This window comes from Salminus brasiliensis, chromosome 10 (assembly GCF_030463535.1).
Source record: "Salminus brasiliensis chromosome 10, fSalBra1.hap2, whole genome shotgun sequence".
In the NCBI taxonomy this organism is placed as follows: domain Eukaryota; kingdom Metazoa; phylum Chordata; class Actinopteri; order Characiformes; family Bryconidae; genus Salminus; species Salminus brasiliensis.
The window spans coordinates 20,684,569-20,708,128 of record NC_132887.1 but is presented as its reverse complement, the minus strand read 5'-3'; the positions used below and the strand labels follow the sequence as shown (position 1 = coordinate 20,708,128).

Sequence of the window (23,560 nt, the reverse complement as noted above, 5' to 3'; positions counted from 1 at the left end):
ATGGCCAATAAGGTTTAAATCCCAAGCCATGGCATTGAATCCCAATGCTTTGCCATCAGCAGCCACAGTCAGAGAGAGCACAATTGCATACTGCATTGGTGGCAGTTTGAAAAGAGGCGGTGGCTGGCTTCACATTTACTAGCTGAAGATGAGAAGGTGGGTTAGAAGGTGGGAAGATGAGAAGCTATGGACAGGTGGGTTAACTTGCAGTTTAAAATTGGGAGAAAGTGGGAGGAAAAGCTATGGAAACACCAGTGGCAACATCAAACCAGACCTCGTAACTGCAACTCCACAGAAGGGTAGCTCCAACTTGGCACGCACAAAGCAAAAGCCAAGGTGAAGGCAAATAGGAATCCAAGGTAGGCTAAAAGCTAGCGCTAGCCAACCAGCTTTCACCATGTATGCTCTCTGTCAACTGACTACCAAAACCGGAGCTAAAAATCATAAGGAAAACTGATTAACTGGAAGGCTAACTGGATCTCTTCAGCTTGCTAACAGCAGCACATCACACTGAGGGGACACAATGAGAGGATACTACACTGGTTACAGTGTCAAAACTATACCATAATATGCAGGTTCTGTGAGTCTGTCGTAGTGATGGAAACCAGTCAATAAAAGCAAAGCTAGTTGGTTTTTTTTTCCCCACAAGAATTTCATAAAAGGTAAATTAGCAGGGTTCACAGGGTTGTAAATAGGCTTGTAAAGCCGTGTCTGAGCGGTTCTTCCCACCCCAAACAGTTATATCATTGTAATTATGAGGATATCAGTTATGTTCGTCGTAAAGCACCAGTGCAAAGAATATATTAATAATACATAATTATATCATATAATTTGGATAATAAAACAAATTCAATTTTTCACAAAAAAGCTTCTGTAGTTTAATTGCTCTAAATGATTCAGTAACTGATGAAGGTTATATGGATGGTTATATTTCTTTATAAGATTGAACAGTAGAAATCAACCCAAGCTTCCTTAAAGGTGATGGGGTTAATGTGCATTAGACTAGACCGAGCCAAGGAAACCTGTCTGGCTGTTTTTTTAAGCATGTCATGTGTTATTTTGTTTCAGTAGCTCTAGCCGCCTTCACACAAAAGAACAAGACGGTCGCTCTCATCAATTTTCGTCACAAGTTGAGGCAGAGGCTGCCAACAGAAGCAGGGCTCAGTGTAAGAGACACCTGACAATAGGTGAGACGTGTTACCCTGTCAGATGTCTTTGCCATGGCCGCCTGTTCCCTGAGGTGACAACACCTGCGAGTTCAAATCCCCGTCGCTCCTCGCTCTCACGCTAAGCCTGAATGGAAGGCAGGTTTCTGCCCAACTCATGTAGAGAGAGAAAGAGGGAGAGAGAGTTGGGGGAGGGAGGTAGGGGGCGAGCTGCAGCAGAGACGCAACCGCTCCCTATTCTTGGCACTTGTCACTCAGCACATTTTTTTAGAGAAAGGAGCAATAATGGAGAAGAAACTCAGATTGGATACTGAGTAGGCCTTGCACTGTCTTTTGTGGCAGAAGTGTACAGACCAGTCTTGATACATCACAACTACAGATAACTGTGACTGCTAGGGGTGGAGCGGTACACAGAAGTCACAGTTCAGTTCACACCACAGTTTGAATATTGCAATTCAGTATGAGTTCAGCACAATGTACAAAAAGTAATAACACCCCCCCACATGCATAACACATTACAGTGTGTTCCACCTAGTGTCGAATAGACCCACTGCGAGGTACACTGCAAAAATAGAAAAATATCCATACAATGTATGGTAAAATACTGCAGAAATTGTGAGAATTTTACTGTAAAATATATGATCATAAGCTACAAGACATTACCGTATCCTTTTTTCACAATTGTACATGTTATTTACAGTTTACAGTAATGTAGAAAAAATAGATACACTGTAAAAAAAAATATATAAAAATTGACTAAATAATACAGTATAATCCTGTGGTAATGTAAGAGTGAGCACAATACCCAGCCAGCATAGAAAATGGTAACTTACTCTTCAACAGCTTGAGGTCAGGCAGTCAAACCATTATGCAATAAATAAAATGTACACCCAAGAGAGAGTATCCTGAGAGGAATGACTACACACATGTGGTGAATGAAGGGGTGGAGGTACATCCAGTATGCAAATAGATGATGTCAGGAGCCAATGGAAAAAAAAGATTTTTGCTTTAAAATGTTGCACACTCAAACCTGCTGTGTATTATTGAAACAGCCAGCTGACTCCATATACTTGTGGAGAAACATCAACTTGTCTCAAAAATGCTAAACTAGCCAAAAAAGTTCTATAAATATTACGGAATATTTACATTATAGACACTTAACATTTAAATGTAATTTTTTTATTTTCTGAAAAAGTGATGTATAAGTTTTGCTGATATATGTTAATATGTTTTTATGGTATTTCACAGTTACATTAACTGTATTTTTAGAGTTTACAGCCTTTTACTGTCATGGTTTGACACAGCAGATGTATGTAGTCTAGTATGAAGATGAGACTCAAGACTCAAGAGAACTTAAGTGAAATTTTCAAACTAAGCACCACATTTACATTCCAGTAAAGGTTATTGACCACATGTCTCTGAAGTTTGACTTTCGCACCATTACAATACTTATAGGCAACTACTCATCATATTTCCCCCTCCAGGAAACACATGTTAATGCTCAGTAGTGCACACAGAAGAAGAAGTCCTTTAATATATGTGATTTTACTAAAATGCATTCATTGTCAATGAGCAGATATGCAGCTGAAACGGGTAGGCTAGTTCATCCCAACATTTGTCAACATTAACATTTTAATAGAACATTATAGTCATTATGGCTTTTAGAAAAATGTGTTTTCAGGGAGGTGGGGTAGTGCACTATAGGCCCCTGTGGCGCGACCTAAGCTTTTGATCTTGTTTTCCTTCCATTAATTTTACTTTTATACTTTAAGTAGTTTTGAAACCAGTACTTTTACACTTTTACTTGAGTAAAAAGCTTAAGTTGATACTTCAACTTCTACCTGAGTAATGAATGTGAGTACTTTTGACACCTTTGCTTTTAAAATTGATTAAAGAAAAACAAAAAGCAACTGCTCACTTTTTTTGCAAGAAAACTTTAACACATGCCATAAAAGTACAAAACAATTGCTATATTTATATTATATAAATATTATATTTATATTTATTTATATATTTGTTTATATAGAGCTCAACTCTCCCAAAGAAAAGACTTGAGAATATAAAGAAGCAGGCAAGTCTTCAAGCTCCTGTGTGTCATTTGTACTCGCCAATTAGCTTGAGTGTATACTTCATACAACTGCATGCACTGAACCGTAATGTCTGTACGCTCTCTCTCTTCACAATATAGCTTCTTTTAGTAACTTCTTATAGTATTCTTTATGATTTTTGTAGTTTAAACCAATTAACACTCCTTAGCTACCCAATGACCACCACAGTTATACAGTCATATAATTGCCCCTGCAGCCAGGGCAGGATTGGTGACTAAAGTTTGCTTCTAAGTTTTGTAATAGAACCAAGATGCTAATGCTGCTAACAAGTAACAGAAGTTCAGTTGGTTTCTGACAGGCTTCAGGAGGCCTATGCGGAGAAGACCATGGAGTGGTGACGCTTCTCCCTCTGAGCGGTGAGGAGGTTCAATTTTGTGAGGAGAAAGAGCCGCTGTCAGGAGATCTGAGCCCAGGGCAGTGGCTGTACGATGTCTGGGCCAAGCTATAGAGCCCTCTCATCAGCTCCACACTCACTGAGCTGACAGCCCAGATGCAAGCTCTTTGTGTGTGTGTGTGTGTGTATGTGTGTGTGTGATGAAAGAAGAGGAATGAGAGAGCGTCTAGTCTCAGTATATCTCATGTTTTCTTTCCCAGAACATCTATGGCAAATAAAACAGTAGCTGCCAGGGTCACTGGCTTGTGTTAAACGTTGGGGTTGCAAAATTAATAGTTAAAATAAATAAAATTGTAAAAAATCAAATGACATACAACTTATTTGCAGTAGGGATGCTTACATCAGAGCAGTAATAATGGGGGAATATGTTAAAATTATTATCATTTTAATAATGTTGCATTTTGTTTCATTATATGTCACGTTTTTGAAAAGTCATACAGTGATGGTGCCAGTTCAGATTTGGCAGGCTGGCAGCATGCCAGGCTACGACTGAACAGGCAGAATTCCAAACCTAAATTGTTCATCAGAAGCTGAAATAGCCTGTGTGTCCAAACGTGAACATTTAAAAAAGGGTGTAAAAAAGCCACAAAATAAATGATAAATAATAAGTAACAATTTAAGTAGTCTCTCCAGTCTCTCTAAATAATAAATCCAGCACATCTTCCGCTCATACTCATAAATAGTCTTTTTGACCTTGTGACAACAGTATTTTTAAACCATTTTAGATGGGTGATGTGGCCTTAAGCTAGCTATCAGTGACATATCATCAAACCTGCCATTCGGCCTGTTATTAGGTTGCCAGCTATACCAGCAACACCACAATCGATATTTCCAGTTTGTACTGTCTACATTTAAAGTAATTTAGTGGGAAAATCACAAATCTGGCACCCCAGTGGGAGGACATACCAATGATGAAACGATGATGAAAGCAGTGCAGTGTGTCTGGTTGCCATAGCAACAATGCAAGTTAAAATCCCCTTTGTGTTTTTAGCCCCTGTTTACACCTGGGCCAAGCCACTTCAAAATGCAAGTGTAAACGCACCCCAGTTCGATCGCACAAAACGCTTCAGGGGGTGGTCTGAGACCCATTTGAGCCACATATATATTATATTATATATTATATCAGTGTAAACACATCTGTCTGTCCGAGACGCACTTAACAACCAAACCAAAGGCAGCAACCATCTTTAGCACAGCACAGGAAAGAGCCTGAATGGATAAACAACTGGTTGCCGCGTAACATAGCAACTGGATTTCAGTCATGCTAACTGGAGACACGTTTGACTACCAAGTGAAAATGGGGTCTTAGATGGGACCCCTTAGATGGGATAGAAGTTTCACTGCTATGGCCTTTCTTGAGCGCTATGATTACAAGGGCAGTGGTGGCTTAGTGGTTAGAGCTCCGGGCTATTGCTGACAGGGTTGTGGGTTTGATACCTGGGCTTGGCAAGCTGCCACTGTTAGGCTCTTGAGCAAAGCAATTCACCCTCTCTGCTCCCCGGGCGCCACAGCAATGGCTGCCCACTGCTTCGGGCATGAACACACTGTCCACTGTGTGTTCATGTGAGTTCACAGCAGGGATGGGATAAAAGCGGAAGCCAAATCCCATTTGTGTCAAAAAAATGTCACAAATGATGGTGGCTGATTTAACAAAAACTACAATTTCAGACTTACAAATTCTCATTTCCCCTTAGGTATTTTATCAGCCAAGAGCTAAGACATGTCTGGTGTCCTTAGGTTCTTAAGTAATCTCAAACATTAGCCTTGTTAAACTCTGAACACCCAACATACCTTGGCTACATTTGGGGTGAGGGGTAAACTACAGATTGTTTAATGCATATTGTTTCTCTCTCTCTTTCTCTCTCTCTCTCTCTCTCTCTCTATATATATATGAAGTTACACAAAGCACAAGCCATCCCCCACCCCATCGCCTTCTAGCAGCAGTAAAAGCCTCTTTGCTGCTGATGGCTCTGTGTGTCCCCGAGCAGGTCTCATGTGCCTGTGGTGGTTGGTGGTGAAGCTACAAACAGTGAGGAGCTAAATGAGGAGCTCTGCAGCACCTGAGGCCCGGGGGCTGGGAGTCTGCAGCCTGGAGGCTCGTTCCTCCCCGCCAGCGGAACAGGCTGGAGCTCATCACTGCTCTCCCCCCCTGCTGTTAGCAAGCTCACTCGCCCAGTGTGCCGAGCCTCATGCATGTATGTGCATATTATCTTCTTAACAATGAAGGTTCCAGAAAGGATTCTCCGGAGGGAAGTCACAGAGGAACATGATGCTATAGAAGAACCCTTTTAGTCAGTTTTCCAACGCAACCAAAAGTGGTTCTTCTATAGCATTGCTCTGAAGATCGTGTTAGGTATGGAAGTATGGAAGTGGGAATCTGAAGATGCCATGGTTCAGCTGCATTATAATATTACATGGAATCGCTTGTGGAGATTTAAGCTGAAATGTTGGTTTGGTCTCAGTGGTTTTCCAGTAAATCTGTGTATCCAGTGTATGTTAAAAATAACTCACACCAAAATACAAGTAATTTAGGTGAATCATTGCAAGGCCACAGATTTACACCCCTGATGCAGACACACACAACCACACTGGAAAAAAAATGAAAAAAAGATACTGTAAACACATACCAGACCTCAACGCAGTACAATACAAACACCCACACACATGTATACACCACTTGATTATGAGCTTCACAACCTCTATTCAAAAACAAGAAAGGAAAAGCAGCAGTTCTGCGCTCCCAGAGACTGCTCCCATTCTCGTCGAGTGGCAGAGCTGACCTTGTCTTCATGAGTAACCTAACGAGACGAGCTCCTCTTCCAGAGCTAATCCTTAACCAAGATCTGCTAAACATTTACTCGTGGATCAGCGCTCAATTAATGAGTAATATAGCTGTGAAAGAGCTTCTAACATTCAAACCATGACCCTTTCATATCTGATCAATAACCCCTTAATGTCTGAGAACAGCCTAAATTCTGCTCCAGTTAAGCTGTAGTTAAATTGTAGCTAAACTGTTAATGCAAATTGGTGATGTCTTATCAAAACCCTTGAACACTTTTATTGTTTTAAATCACTTGATAACATCTGCAGTACTGAGGTCCAATGTACAGCACTGTCAGAGAGCCTGCATTTACTTAAAGATTTTTTTTTGCTGAAATTTGAAAGCAGTAGTATTCCTGTGTGAAGAGGGGACACAATATTGTGATAAATGGTATCAATGTGCTGGTGAAACCATCCCTGCAACGTCTGATATATTCATTTTAAAAAACAAGTGGTCTGGTAGGTTTTCGCGGGAGTTCTTCTGGCCATGTTACATGTCTTTACGTACTTACACGCCAGTTACTTACACTTACACCTGAGGAACCGTAACGTTGCCAATGCTGCTAATACAAGAGCTCTGTGACCTGAAAGGATTCAAAAGTGATGCTGAGTTGCTGTTTTCTTGCTTTTTTTGTGATTAGCTACTACAACAGGCAGCCAGGCTACCATTGCTGTGGATTCTGTGTGTACCTGCAATACAGTGTAGTACAGTACACTTGTATTACCTGTATCCAACATCATCATCCAACATCCTAACCTCACTAATGCTCTTGTCTAACTCTAAATATTTTTAATACCCTTATTTCAGAAGAAACAATGAATGAGCAGAGGAATACCTTTGTCCATACAGTGTATCTCTTCAGTGTAAATTCAAAAATCAAAGAAATGTACATTAACTTATGTTATAATTAAGTTTTAATTAAGAGTTGCCAGTTTGGAGTTGGGAGAAAATAACTCCCAGCAATGTAACAGCAGTGTTTTGCTAAAGAACGTCCTGACACCTTTCTTCATCTGTGTCCAGCTTCTTCATTGTTAGTGAACAGTTTCCAGTCACGATAGCAGGCCACAGTTTCGCTCTCATCCTGTCACCTTGAAACCAAAAACAATCTGGGAGCCCCGAGTCCCTCGACATATTTTCATTTGGTTTTTGCTCTTCTGCTGGGACCTGATGGCTATTCATTTCATTTGGACTTCATTAATCCACATTTCTGTCGCGGGTCCCCTCTGTCTTTAATCATCACTTCGCCCCTTTGCCAGGAATGGCCTCGGGTGGCTCCAGAGTGGAGGGTCACAATGTGTTCCCCCATCGTTCCTGCAAAATGGTTGACAAAAACAGGTAATTCATCTCAATCACTCGCTCTTGGATCAGTGTCATCCAAACCCCTACAGTATTCAGTCAAGCCTGAGCATGAAGCTCAAAGCCTAAATGTCTGAAATGGGCAAGAAAAACAACAAAATACCCCCCAAAATTGTAGAATCTCATTTATTTAAGGAACACTCAGTTCGGGGTGACCCGCATGTCATGAGGACATTGTTAATGTTTGATTGTTCAGCAGAAATGAAAGATGAGATGAATGCAGCAACATCAAGGCCATCTTACAATGCAGTATAAGAGAACATCCATTACTCAAAAAATGGAACAGGGGCTCTGAGTGGTCCAGCAGACTAAGCCGCTGCAACTATGAGCCAAGAATCGCTGGTTAGAGTCTCGCATCATGCTGCCTGCCATCAGCAACCAGAAACCAAGATAGCACAATTGGTCTTGGGTGAGTACTTGACTTTCCTCCCCCACATCACTTCAGTGTGATGCTGTCTGGCAATGCTAACCAATGCATCAGAGCTGGGTACCCGTCACTTTGCTCCGAGTGTGTAGGATGCCGGGTGACGTTGCATCATCAGCAGTTTGAAACAACCTAAGAATCTTATGCAGAAAAGCCTCACATCTTAAGCTAAGCTACAGAAAGCAAACAGTGAGATAACTGTTCAACACTCAACAGAAAAAAAAAGTTTCTCAGCCAATCAGCCGTTCCTCTGGAGGCCTCTGTTCACATGTTAGCTTAAAGTTATGTCTCTACAGTAGAAAATTAAATCTCACAAACCGCCGCTGAAATACTCTGATATAATCCTCAGATTTAAAAGGCAAGTGTGTCCATATAGCGCAGCTTTATGCGTGCTGCGACTGAGTGAGGCCGCAGCCAAAAGCCCTTAGCACTGTGACAGAGCAGATGCTAACAGTAATGACAGTGGGGATTATCCAATAATTGTGGAAGCGTAAATCATTCTAGTCGGGCACAGACAGAGGTGATTAGAGAGAGAGAGAGAGAGAGAGAGAGAGAGGGAAAGACTGACTAAAGTAGCATCTGTGGTCTTTACAGTTAAATGCCATTGTCCTGTTTAAACCATAGCATGCGACAATAGTGCAGCGCTCCTAAAAATGAAGGTTCAAGAAAATGTTCTTTGAAGGGATGCCATGAAAACCCCATTTTTGGTGTTTGTAGTTAGTAGTAGTTTTTTAGTGGATGTTCTATGAAGAAACATTAATGTAAATGAGATGTGTGTGAAGTGTGAAGAGCCTTTTAAACAGTTTAAGGATCTGGTTTGTTGTTTCCTAGAGAAACATACCTTAATCTAAATTGCTCACAAAGCTAGTAATGAAACCAGGCATCCAAAGATTTGATATATATTATATTATAAATATTATAAATATATAAATTATATTATATATTATAAAATGTTTACATTTTAATTTTAAAGAAATAAACAATGCAAATGTTTGCCATGTGCTTATCTCACAGCATGAAGCTGTGAAGCTGAAGTTCCACCTTAAAAGAGTGCCGCCGTTGCATTCTGGCTCCCATTTTGAGCCAGGGGTTTGTACATGTGTTGTTACTAGGACCCATTTGGGCTTCCCGAATGGGTCCTATCATTACAGCTCACCCTAATCTCACGTGTCCCATCTAGGTCCCGTATGCAGTGTACAACCCAGATGGGGCCCATGTTTAACTCCTCCTGGGTCCATCACTGACCCTGGTGGGCATCCAACGTGGGACCTATGGACAACATTTTCTGGTTCCCAGTTGGGCTAACCATATAGGCCCCACATGGGCATGCCAGCTGGGGTTACACTGACATTATGTGACGAGATGGCCAAATTATGAGAAACACGGCTGACAAAAGTTAACATTTCCACACTGTTGTTAAAAAAATAATGAGGGAAACTGCATCACTGCAGTGCATTTTGAGCATGAGCTTGAATAAGCACGTAAGACAAAAGTATTGGTACTCCAGGTCATTCATTGTTTGTTCCTAAATCTAAGATATTAAAAAGTATTGATCCTGCAGTTCAGGTGTTCTATGGCGTTGCGTATGGGTTGTTTAAAAGATGAGATTGGCAAGCTTCAAGCACATGCTAGCCCTACCAGCACTGGTACCGTCATGCAATTGGGGGAGGTTGGGGGAGTTGAAAATGACTAAATTGAGGTAAAAACTAAAAAATCTAGAAAAAGGAAAGTTCAACTGACACGGTTGTGCTGACACGGTTGTGCTCATATCTACAGACACAAAGAAAAAAAACAGTTCTCCACTATTCTTTCCGCACAACTGCCGCCTCTTAACCCCTCCCCCAATGCCCTTTCTCTCTCATTCTGTCAGTAGCTCTCTCTCTCTCAATCCTCTCACCCTGAATCCCAGCCTGACACGACCCCAAAATCCATTCTCTCGTATTCACCCTGAGCCCAGAGCGCCTCACTGTAAGCCAGGCCTCTCTGGCTGCCTGCTTTAATTGCTTAATATATTTTACTCAGTTAAGCGTGAATTATTGTTAATTGAACTAAAAAGTAATTTTCTTAATTGAAACGAAGCAGAGGAGGGGGTTATAGATTAACAGGGTTGAAACAGAAAGTCGTCTCGAGAGCTTTGTGCTCTTTGGTTTTGTGCATCCTTTTCTCGTTTCTTGCTGGTCAACGATTATCACTTAAAGTGATCCAGTGTATCTTATACAACAGCCTGGAAGATTTCCCAAAGGCCTGTAGTTTCTGAAAATGGCAAAGCATGCAAGCACTGATCACCTCTAAGCTTTCTCCCTGACTTGTTTTTGGATGCATTTTCTGATCACCACAGTCTGCCTGCCCTGTCCAGACCCCAAGCTAATTCTGAATCCAAGTAAAAAAAAAAAGAAGTATTGGGGCTTTGACCTTCAATGTTCGCTCGCTTCTTTCCGCGCTGCTATGGCACGTGTCACTGTAGACTACGGCGTGGAACGGAGAGAAAAGTCTGCGCTATTGCGACGTCTCTCTGAAATGAACTCTGCGCAAGAGCGCCAGAGAAACTCGAGTTCGGAGGAGAGCGTGTCCACAAATATTAGTCCAAGCGGTTACATAAAACCAACATTTATTTTTCTTTCCAACTCTTGTATCAACAGTTGCCAAAGGAGGTCACTAGGAGGAACCTTCTAACCACTGAGAAGCTTCTCAGAACATGAAGAAATAGCACTGTAAAGCAGAGAGAATTCCTAGCATGGAAGACAGCAGTCCAACATAAAGCTTAAACAATAATCTTGTTGATTGTGTAAACGTTCATAAGCCGAGGGAATGTGATGTGTGTCCTCCTAATTTAATTAGTCCTGCTTTAAATGATACATAAATGAACACAAAACCATTTCCAGCTGTTTGGAAAGAGAACCAAAATGACAGTCATTCCCACAGTCACAACATCACAGTTTGTCACTGAAGGAGCTCAATATTACTGACGTCTAATGAACACCACATCTAGAGGAACGTATGGCATGAGCTACATGAGAAACTAGGGTGTCACTCAACTGTGTGCAATGTAACCGATGCTTCAGACAGACATCTTTCAAAGGACAAAAAGCCTCTGAAAGCAAGGACAATGCGCTATGAGGACGCTATGGGCCCGCTCTCCCATGCTGCTTGTGCTTAGGAACGTGACAGGCATTGGCCTGGTGTGCTGAATGATTTAGGCGGCATTAATAATTCAGCATTTCCCTGGGCTAATTAGATAAGTGCAAGAGGTTGGGGAGGTGGTGCGTCCATGTGGTGGCATGAGACGGGTGAAAGGGTATTGTGGAGTTGTATAGTCTCAGGAGTCACTGCTAAATTGCATTTGTAGTGTATTGTGTGGATGTGATTGTTAAAAGCTTTTGTGCACACTGTCACGTTCCACTGCCGACAGCAAAAAACTACATTCAATTTATACAATTTTCCTATTACTCGAAATGCAGTCCCGTCCCTCAAATGGTAGCCAAGGCATGGTGACCTAGTGGTACGGGAGGTGAAGCAACAACCAAAGGGTCACAGGCTCAAATCATAGGAGTATGGGTAACTGGTCGCAGGTCTACTGATGATACCAAACTACTGGTAAAAATGCTCTTTCAAGATATACCATAAAATATAGACTATATACTAATCTTAATAGTGTGAATTTTGCCGAGTTAGTACACAAAATATAACCTAAAACTAACCTGTTTTGAACTAACAGGTAGTGATGAAGTGCTGCTATGCCAAAATACATCACTGTAATTCTCCAGCAAGCTCCTGTCGCTGCACTTGTGTCCTTATCCGCCATCTTTTCCCTTTCTGTTTCACTTTGCATTGTGTTAATAATAATAATAATAGTGTCCATCGTTACCAAAAAACATATATATATATATATTAAGTATGCAATTGGGGTGCTCTCAATGTTATGTTATACAATGGCATGCTGTCCTATCCAATGCTGTGCTAGGCTACACTATATGTCCAAATGTTCAGTCATATTCTAGCTAAAATGCTACTTCAGGTACTTTAAGCTTAATACCCAATGCCAGGCATGGGCTAGAGGATTATAAAGCCACCCCCCCCCCCCCCCCACACACACACACACACACACACACACACAAAATTGAGCAGTGTAACTGTTTCTCTGAAACAATGGTGCTTCTACCAATACTTTTGGGGTGTGTTGGGGAGTCGGGGATAAAGGCAGGGTAGTGATCATCCAACATCCTGACCTCACTAATGCTCTTGTGGCTGAATGTGATCAAATCCACACTGCAGTTACTCTGACAAAGGCTGGATAAACTCTTTTTTATACCCTTGATTTTGGAAGAAACAATAAATGAGCAAAAGTCCCAATGCATTTGTCTATATATTATATATGTATCCAGTCAAATAAATTTACAAAGGTAAATCAGTATAGTTCATTTTAGGGCCAAATAACAGGGTTGTAATATCACATCTGGACCCTTTTCACCCCAAAAAAAGTCACATAAATAAAGTTATACCTTTAATAAATGCATTTTTTGGCACCTTTAAGAAACCTAAGACACTAAACATATCTAGGCTAAATGACAATAATTGTGGCAAGGATGTAAATGGGATTTTCCTCCATCAAGCTGTTGCTTTAAATGCAGCTACAGTGTTTTGTCATTGATGTTCTGGGAACGAGAACTTGAGGTCTTGTAAGATACAGAAAGAGCGAGGCTAGATGCTCCCTCCTTCCTCTTATTCTTTCATCACACACATACAGAAAAAGAGCTTGCGTCTGGGCTGTCAGCTCAGTGAGTGTGGAGCTGATGAGAGGGCTCTATAGCTTGGCCCAGACATCGTACAGCCACTGCCCTGGGCTCAGTTCTCCTGACAGCGGCTCTTCCTTCTCACAAAACTGAACCTCGGCACTGCTCAGAGGGAGAAGCGTCACCCCTCCATGGCCTTCTCCACCTCCTCCTCACTGCAGAGCTGCCGCCAGGGTAGCACAGGCCTCCTGAAGCAGCGGCACAGAGCCGCTCTTATCTAACCCACTGGCTCCTCTCCCATAAACACTGCGCATTACTTCACAGTGGCAGCGGCCAACCGAGAGACCTTCAACCCCCCTCGCAGAAAAGAGAAGCTAAAAACACAGCGCGGTTTTTACCCAGGGAGCCAGAGACAAACTGTGTGGAAAGTGTTATGATCGCGAGGCCTGGATTGCATAAAAGCATCCATTCCCACGAAGTCGTGTTTTTGAAAATGGCCTTTTGATCCTCAGACGATTTTCCAAGTGTACACAAGATAATCGCAAAAGTGCCTGGTGTAAGTCAATGAGAAGAAATGTCTTTTATCACATCTCACACACAAACACTGGGGCTCATTTGGTTCGCCATACGTCCAAAATTGTCCACATGCCCCTAATTAGGGGATTCAGCTAAGATCACTATACATAATGCCAAATGTGAGCCAAAAGAAAACTGGGGCCTTTAGGTGGGCTCTCTCCAGAGCTGAAGTTGGTGGTGCACACAGACCAGACATTTACATTTACGGCATTTATCAGACATTCATCTAGCCACTGTGTCCAAAATATGCGTAGTTCGTGGGAATAATCTGGTGTAGATTTCTTCAAACTAAGATACTGCCAGAATTAAGATTCCTAGATACAAAGATAAGTATTTTCTAAAATGCAACTGCAACTGCTTAAACTCTGGATTAATAATCTAGTTATTAATCCCAAAGCAAAAACTATATAGCCACGTAGCTCATCACAGAGTGGCATTTTAGGGCCTATGAAATTGATAAAAGTTATGGCAGTAATGAAGTATAGTGTTGCAAACAGAGTTTAAAGGGTTTAATTCCACTTTCATGAATTTCCTTTTTCGTGACAGACATAAATTTATGTCTCTTGTAATCTTTGCATAGTCACTTTTAGCCGCCTCTAAACACCTTCTGACATTTGCTATGTCATCTTGTACAAGCGGTGGGGAAATATACATTTATATGAACCACAATTATCATAGCATCTATTATAACTCCAAATACAAAATCTGCAACTTCAATATTAATAGACTTCCAGAATTCCAGTATTGCAATAGTCAATAATAATAACTTATTCAGCCTCTAAAAGAAAGTTCATATGTAGTTATGTTGACTGAGAAATCAAATTATGGGCACACATACAGGCCCTTAGAACATAAGAACAAAAAAAGAACATTAGTTAATGATGACTTAATGGAAATGTGTTGTAATTAATTAAATCTATTATTTTTGCCCCCCCCCCAAAAAAAAAAAATATAAAAAATAATAATATTCCAATGAAAATCAAAAAACTGCACTGAAATGCTTTAGTTGTATTGTATCAAGAACTGAACTGTGGAGATTACAAAGTTTGTTTTTGCTGACTGTACTCAATTTGACTGAATTGAAATATGTGACATAATTTTATTCATTTACTGATTTTAATTTTATTAAAATAATTTTGAGTATAAAGTCATTACTCATTCCTGTTGAGATCCAAAATGAATACATTCTGAGATCAGTTTGTGTTACTTTACCATGATACATATTACATTCATATTATATGAATGTAATATATTATATTCACCTCATTTGTATGAAAGAGACACTATAGTAAAGTATAGTTTTTATCTCACGGTATTAGAACATAGTTTCATTTTCCCAGTCTTGACTCTCTTGAGTCTAGATCACTGCTGTCAACTTCCGTTACAGACTAAAATTGTTCTGTCGACTGAAGTCCTGAACCCTAGCGCACCTCAGCAAAATAAATGACCCAGAAGATGTAGATAATGGCAAAAGGAATAGGGTCTCAGGTCGACTGGCGTCTCCTAGCTAAACAGAGATAGACTATCAAACATTCCAGTAGAAACCGTAGGCTCTTGTCGCTCTCGGACAGAGGAGGATTAAAGTTTCTCCCCCCCTCAGCTTTACAATTCCCTTCAGACTACTAGTGTCATCACTTTAAAATGGCATGGCGAGACTAAGGGAAAGCTAAGTAATGGAAGTCAGGCCTCCTCCCACGTTCCACAGAGATAACTATGACCATATCGTTTTGAAGAGATGGAATGTTATTTACATTCTCTGGAGAATAGCTCGTTTATAGCTGTGTATATATTAGGCCTATCGTACGTCTGAACAAGATACAGCATTAAGACCCAACTCCCTCGGAGCCAGAATCTCAAGCTGAGGAGCAGACAGAATGATAATTCCAGAAGAACCCTGAAACACTGCTTGCAGATCCAGAGGAACATACAGACATGTCCACAAGTTCAACGAGGACAATGAGAGAGCCAAATATTTTCCACGCTACATGGCTGTTTAGCTCTAAACTCCGACAAGCGTGTTCTGAAAGCTCACCTCAATGTTTCCATCCAGCGTTCTCAGAGCCTTTACATTCCGAAGGTGGCGTTGCGCAGAAGCTTCCTGCTGACAGCAGCCGTGCACAACACAAACATACAACCGCTAGCCTCCCACATATTCCGGCGCCACTATACAACCACAGCAACCAGGCACAGCTTGAGAGCAACACGTCTTGAGAAGTCTACAGGCCTTGTTCTATCCGGTGTTTTGGCAAATGAAGATCATTTGTTTGTTTTTCAGTATTTTGTCAAGAGCAACAAATCATATCTGCTGAGAATTGGAGATTTTGATGGGGATGCTTAGATTGTACTGATGCTAAGTGGTCCTGGTACCTTTCCTGCATAGGTTAGTGTTTTCTAATCGGATTATCCGTCCTCTTGAAATCACATAAACACAACCAACTGTACAACAATGTACGTTCATTCACTTAAGTGGAGATGTTCGGTCAAATACTATAGGATTGACTCTCTCAATAAACCCCATTGGAGATATTTTTTGTTACAACGTGAATTTGACGATAAACTGTACTATTGTTTACAGTCTTGTTTCATGCAAAGAAATGAATATCAGTCATTTAGGTCAAATACAGCAAATCAGCACAGAGAACCTAAGACATCCTTCTTAATATGGGTTAATAAGCCTGACCTTCCCGAGTTGAAGTTGGGTTGTTAAAAGCAGGGCAAACACTGAAATGTGTCGTGCGGGGGAATTCCAGAATCAACTCTGAGAACCACTGGCTTCAGTGGGCTCAGTGAAGAGTGAAGTTTTGGAAACTAGACACAAAGAAGTTAAATTTTTAACTGATTATAAACTGAAAATAACTGAAAATGAATTCAAACTGATTTAACTGATTTTAATGCCACAGCACTATTTCCAGGAAGACGCCGATTCCTTACCAGCAGAAAACAGTGATATCTAGATTACAGTCAGCGATGGTAACGCTTCTGTTATTACAGATGAGATTTTAGTGAAAATTCCATGGGAGTGTACTCTGAACGTGATTCTAGAGAGAAACTGTAAAAGTGTGGGCGCTTCTACGTTAAAGCAAAGCAGCCTGGCTTGCAAAGCTAAGCGTTTCTGTGACGCTTTTGAGTTGTGTGAGAAATATGTGTTTCGGGAGATGTTGGCCCTTGATTCTGAGGATGGCGTGTATTATTTAGCGAGACTTTCATGGCAAAAGTAAAAAATGACCCATGGCAGACTAGGGTTTAATCCCCCAGCCAGGTAATCACAACACACTACACCTACCGTTGGGCAAGATTCTTAAGGCTACATTCGCCTACATTGCCTTTAACACATCTGATGTAAATGATCTCTGTTGTGCCTCTATATATAGACTGAATAGACTGGGGAGTGAGCAGTACATTTTAAAACTTTAACAAAGTCTAAAGCAAAGCAGACTCTTTTACTTGAAGATGCCAAATAATGCGTTGTGTGTGGCTTTGACTGAGGTGAGAAATGCTCACATGCATTTTTACAGGCCTATTTACAACCCTGTTACTTTACCTCCAAATAAAACATGCAGATTTTTCTTTGATGGTGGGCACATATATGAGCTTTGCTCTGATTGGAAGGTTTGTATAACTGCGGAGGCTCACAGGAGCCATGTAGCATAGTGTAGCATACCATAGCTCGATTTTTAGCTCTACAGCCCAAGAACATTGTAATTATTCCTAAGTCTAAAGGGATAGTGTTGCTGTCTTCTTGGTGTGCTCTCAAAGTGGTGTGCGGTTAGTTAGCTTAAGAGATTGTAGCCAGACATAGTCAGCTAGCATTTGGCTTCTATGTGCAGTGCAGCACTCTCGAGTTTCCCTTTCTGATGTGTGGTTAGCTGTAATCTGAGCTAGTCCAGTTTATTTTCGAGGGAGCGGACGAAAGAACAGATGGTAAAGCCAGTCGGATACTGTTAGCTTATAGCTTTAGCTTCCTGGCTCGCGGACACTGGCACAGGAAAACAAGCCTTAGTTTAGCAACACTTTTTTTTTATCTTTACCTAGCAGAGACTGTTGTATTCTAAGTATTTAATTATACAATCGCAGAAAACTGACTAAAAGTATCAATAATATCATATTTTCCTGAATTGGCCACTATGTTTAGACGCATGGCAACTGTAGAAAGGAAACTGTGTTGAAAGGTTTTTGCTAGTGGGCTGGGTGTACGTACATTTTGGAGGTGTAAATATTGGCCTATTTTACTGCTCTGTTTTGGTTATGCTAGCTTGTCTTTTCAATGAACACACAACCATGAACAGAGGTTGTTACGTTCATATACCAAACTCCATATACTTCCAACAATGCCAGTAAATACAGGGTTGATTCTAGGGCACATTTAAGAAATAGAAATGGATATTAGGTTCTGCATTGTATGGGCTCTTCAAAGGCGCAAAGCCCGAACAGTACCGGTTAAAGTATCCTGAAAATGTCTTGGGGTTTGAGTGTGAAAGAGATTTTAATTCAGCGAAGACTATAATGAGGAGGTTTTTGTACGTCAAAGCAAAAGAGGCAAACAGGCCACATGGAGAGTCTTCTATTCTCATCCTGCTCTTCACGACCCTTCTTCTGTCAAAACTGACACTAGCCATGAGGCCTATTGAGTCTAGCTCCACAAATTAGCTTGTGACACGTTCTCTTCCTGCAGATTCTACATTTCACTTAATTTCCACACTCCTTCAGAGCATATCACAGGAGGGAAAGGGGTAAAAAGAAAATATCCTGAAGAAAACGACCCCCAACCGACCCCGCTAAAGACCTCGCCCCCAAACTCCTCCGTTCGTCTTCCCCCAGATGCTTTTCTACGAGGGCGGAAAAAAAAATCCTGAAGTGTGCCATCTGTTTTACCCCTATTCAAATGCAGTAGCTGGAGCAGCAGAGTGATCAGTGTTATGTTAGAGCAAACATAGCAATTAAGCTAATTAAGTTCCCGCAGATTCCCTTTGATTTATGGCAGTCGGAGGAAGACGGTTGCAGGAAACACGGATTCTCTCCCTCCGCTGTGCTGTGATGAGGATGATGATGATGATGATGATGATGGTAGGGATGATGATGATGGGGCTTTAACAGCGGCGGGAGTAAATGGCTCCTCGGGCGGCTGTCATCAGCCGAAGGCCGGCGTAGGACGAGCAGCCATGATGACAGGGCCACGGTCCCATGTCAACTCGCTGACCTCAGCTGTCAATCACATACCGAGGTCTCTAGCATGAGCGCTCAGCAAGATAGAGGCAAAAAAAGCAAAACAGACCTACAAAGAGAGGTGAAAGAGAGAGGGGAAATAGGGAGTGAATAAAAGGAGGTCGGCCGAGACGGCGTCGTTGCCGCTAATGGATGTCCCTAAACGACACCCTCTTTAATCAAAACACTTGACGAAAGTGTCACAACTCATTTGCTGCCTGGAGGGAGCGCCGATGACCTCAAGTCTGGAGGTCGAAACGAACGACTGGGAGGACTAAATTGCTTTTCCACCACGCACGTCGTAGACTCCATCACGTAGGCAGCCAAAAGCGCTTTGAGCGAGTTTTTTCCTCAACTCTCTCTCTCGCTCTCTCTCTCTCACGCTCTCTCTCCCATACTCTTAATCAAGTTTGCTAAATTGAAAAACCCATCTTCGCCTTCTGTTCGCCATGCCCTGCTCGGCGGCCTCCAGCTGATAATGTTTCTCCAGGGCTGCAGACGCTGCAGACAGGCCGGCTTCAGCGCACACAGGGCTGTGCTGGAGAGCCGTCCCACAGGCAGGGGTCCTGTGAAGGGCAGAGCAGTGGGGAATCGTAGGGCAACACTTCGAATATGCCCTACATGGTCACTCTCATTGAGCTCATGGGAGAAAGGTACACTGCAGAGAACATATGGCTGGACCTTAAACACTATGGGAGGAACACAGTGGTGTGAACTCACACAATGCCATTATCTGTATGTGTACTGTGATATGTACTGGGAGTGGGTGTGGCCTAAACCTGAACTTTACCATTTAACATATAAAAGATAAATAGCTTTATTTATATGTATTTATTTATTTATGTATGTGTTAAAGACCACCCAGCAGAGAGCTGCTGCCCTGTGCTCAGCTGCGTAGGGTATATGGTGGCTCCGTGGTTCTGCTGGGAAGTGAAAAACTGAAAACTGTAGTAAATATGGGAATAAAAGTATATTTTTGTGAATTATTTGTATAATTAGGGTCAGTTTACATAAAAATATGGTTCTGTTTTGGAGCTCAGTAGGACAGTGTTTAGGGCAGGCCACTGAAGAGACTCACTGTCGGTCGGCTGCTACCAAATTCTTTACCAAAACACCCTGTCCTAGATTTGACCTGATCTGGTAGTCATGTAGATCCAGCTAGTCAGCTCTGCCCTGTATATTTACTGAGATCATGAGCTTCAGAATCAAGGAAAGCAGACAGGAAATTACTTTTCGATAAAGTATCGACCATGAGCCACCAGGGGTTCCAGATGTTCCTTTACAACCTTACATGTGTCTTTGCCCATCAGTTTGCTACGGTCATGGCTCACAGCAGCAGCAGGACTTAGGCTTGGGAGTCAAGCTGGACTCAAATAAAGCTACTTAAGCTGCTAGATGTTTTTTACAATAAATATTTCAATATATTGTATGCACTGTAATTTACACAGTTTATAGGTTCAGATGCAGTATTAGGTGCAGCCTAATTCTTAGTGCTTTCATGCCTTATCTTATTTGTTACAGGATCTTCAGACTTTTAGTTTGGTCTGAGCCAAAAAAAAAAGCAGATTTGAAATGAGCGTCCAAATTTGGTCTGACTAAAGCATCAACTCAACCAAGGTTCAGTTCATTTGCAAGTGAACAAACTTTTTTGGATGGTTTGGAATTACAGAAAGTTGAGGCAGGCTAATGGTCACCCATTGAACAACTGAAGAAAAAGAACCGGAGCAAAAATGAACAGCAGGAGAACGAGGATGATTAAAGCTGCTGGCGATTACATAATGCTTTCAGTACAAGCTTTTAGCTTTTCAGTTGGCGAATTGAAGCTAGTTTCGGTACTGGGCTTGATGTTGGTGCTGTTGGTAGTAGTGGCATAATATCAGCAGAATAGTGGCATCAAAATCAGTCTGTTCATTATTTTTTTTCTGGGAAGGGCTACTGCTGTGAGACGCACGCCCATTTACAAACCAATGCCACGTATAGGGAGACGCAGGCCACTCAGGTGGTGATGGAGATGGGATGTGGGTATATCAGGCAAGGCTGTTTTATTTAGTGCCCTCGCTAAATTGCAGCCCAAACCCGAAACCTGTGAAAAACGCTCTTATTAGTTATAGTAAAACTATGAATTTCTTGAAAAGTACCTTGTTTTCTGCCTGATATCCAAACAAACCGAATTAGGTTGTAAAAGGTACATTCAGCCATTCCCTTCAAATAGCATATAGCTGCTTTTAAACAGCATAGCCTGGACATCTAAGGTTTACTGCCCTTTGGGTGGTGAAGATGAAGTACAAATGCGAGTGAAGTGTTTAGTGAAGAGTTCTGCTGTGCTGTGAGGTCAAACACCTCTGTCCTGTGGAAAAAGTGCAGCAGAGAGCCCTCTGAAGGGCAGTGCTGTGCGGACAGCACCAGTGCCAGCGGTGGGTGGACAGAGAGCAGCCTGCCCATAGCTGTACCCTGTGAGATGCCTTGCCACAAACACACACATACACATGCTCAACCCGCTCAGCGTGAACACACAGATGTGGGTCATCAGACATCTGCTTCCCCACTGCCGCCCATATTCGTTTTAATAACCACTCCCATAATCATGCGGATTATTGGAATATTAGCGAGCAGCCTCGAAGTGGCAGGCCAGGCCCTGGCTCTGATGAAGGTATAGTGCAGGGCACCATATGGTCCAGAAGGTCAGGCTTTTCTCCAGCTCCACAAAGAGCGAAACTTAGAGGATAAGCAGGAGCTCGCCATAAATAATACTGAAAAACAGGAAGCCAGGGCATGATTAAAGAAATCAGAGCATAAGGCTTTACATATTTTCCACCAGTATCAGACTTTCTTCAGTTGTTAGCGCTTAATTCTTTTTTTTTTATTGCATACTTCTGATCATTTGGTGCAGAAATGACCTCCCACAGGGAAAAAAACGAGACTAATATCTCTCTAGTGTTATTTTTATATATTAGAATCATAATAAAAGTACATGAAATGGTGTCATGAGTTTAGAACCAGGGGCTCTGTTGGGCTCAGTCACTGGTAGCTGGCAGTACTAGTTTTGAACTACAAAAACTGTCAAGACCAACAACTACTTCGAAAATAGCTTTTGATTAAATTGTGTATGAATGTAGGAATGCAGTATATGCTATAGGAATATATATATATATATATTTAGCCAATACCTAGGCCTACAAAATCTAGCATCATCCCTGCCCGCTAACTTCACCAACATCATGTACCTCCATCCTCCTGCCACTGGTACTTGCCTAATGCCCACATTAAAATCTACACTATTACTATTACCAGCATTAACTATCATTACTCTCTATTATATTAGGATTATCTTAAGTTATACTATACTATGATTATTAGGATTATGTAATGTACGTGTATGAAATGTAAATGTATGATTATTATATAATGATATTAAGATTATGTCGCACACCTGAGCAGTAGAACAGTCTTGATGGTCTGTTGATGTTTATTAATAATTTAATTTAATTAACATTTCTGACCAGACGAGGATGGGTCCCCCCTTGTGAGTCTTGGTTCCTCCCAAGGTTTCTTTCTCCAGCTCTGAGTATTACTAATAATTAATTGTGTAAAACTGCTTTGTGACAACAGCAGATGTAAAAAGCTCCATTTAAATAAATTTGATATGATTTGATTTGATCTGTCTGCTTCATCAAGAGTCTCTGTGCAGTTCTGCCCACATTTCACTGCTTGAACATCTGTCTGATGCTTTAGTTTAGCGGGGCTGTGACCCAAACCACAGCCTACCACACTAGCCAGTGTTTTAAAACTAGCCACTATTAAAACTGCATGCATTAGTGTAGTTGCCTCAGTAAATTAAAGATGTGTGAGAGTTGGGATGCATGGTTTAATACTGATATGAAGATGGTGTGATTTAATAAGCCATGATTAATAAGTATGGGTCAGTAAGTTCTATTTATTTATTTATTTATTATATTGGGTTTTTTTTTCCCCACTGCATATGACGTGGATCATGCAGGACTCACAGACACACCTGCCCTAGGCAGACCTCTGCTAACGGCCTTCTGTCATACGCGCGTCATGCGTCACCTTTTCCCCCTTTTGGTCTGATTGCAAATGTGTGTGAATATGACTGCAAAGCAAACCAGGCCTAAAATCTAACAGCGTGTCATTTTCTTGCTTGGTCTGGACCAAAGAAACTGAAGGAAGTATAAACACACCCTAAACTGCGTAAAATGTCGGACATTTCAACAGTCCCAGGATTTAAACAGCTTTAAACTCGTCTCTTTAAGCTCGAGAGAGAGAGAGACAAGAGCTGTGTGTTTAACAAGAATGTGTTTAACAAGTAGTTAATGGAGATTGACCACACAAATGTAAATAAACATAAATCAGTTCTAGATGATGAAGAATCCTGTGGTCTGTGCTCGGTGGAATCATGCAGACCAAATATTCTGAAAGATTCAAAAGCTTCAAACGTTTCAGATCCATAATCAAATCACACACACACACACACACAGCTACCCAGATAGCGAGCATATATCAGTCTGCTGGCTTGATAAGATCAGCACTTCACTGACTGTTTGCCACTGCTGGTCCATCCTTGGACCACCCAGATAATTGTCAGAGCACATTTTAAATGCAGAAAAATAATAATGCAGTGGTGGCTCAGCGGTTAGAGCAGGGTTGACAGGGTTGTGGATTCGATACCCAGGCTTGGTAAGCTGCCACTGTTGGGCCCTTGAGCAAGGCCCTCTCCCTGCTCCCTGGGTGCTGGAGTTGGCTGCCCACTGCTCAGGGTGTGTGT

General features: G+C 41.5%; 1 long non-coding RNA gene across 1 annotated transcript in view; it reads right to left on the bottom strand.

Annotated features, from left to right (window-relative positions):
• LOC140564810 (uncharacterized) overlaps nucleotides 1-1,289 on the bottom strand; it is a 34,850-nt gene extending 33,561 nt beyond the window's left edge. Inside the window, exon 1 of the long non-coding RNA XR_011980545.1 lies at nucleotides 1,202-1,289. This is a non-coding gene — a long non-coding RNA (uncharacterized lncRNA). The remainder of the gene's footprint in view (nucleotides 1-1,201) is intronic.
• Nucleotides 1,290-23,560: the final 22,271 nt, after the last annotated feature.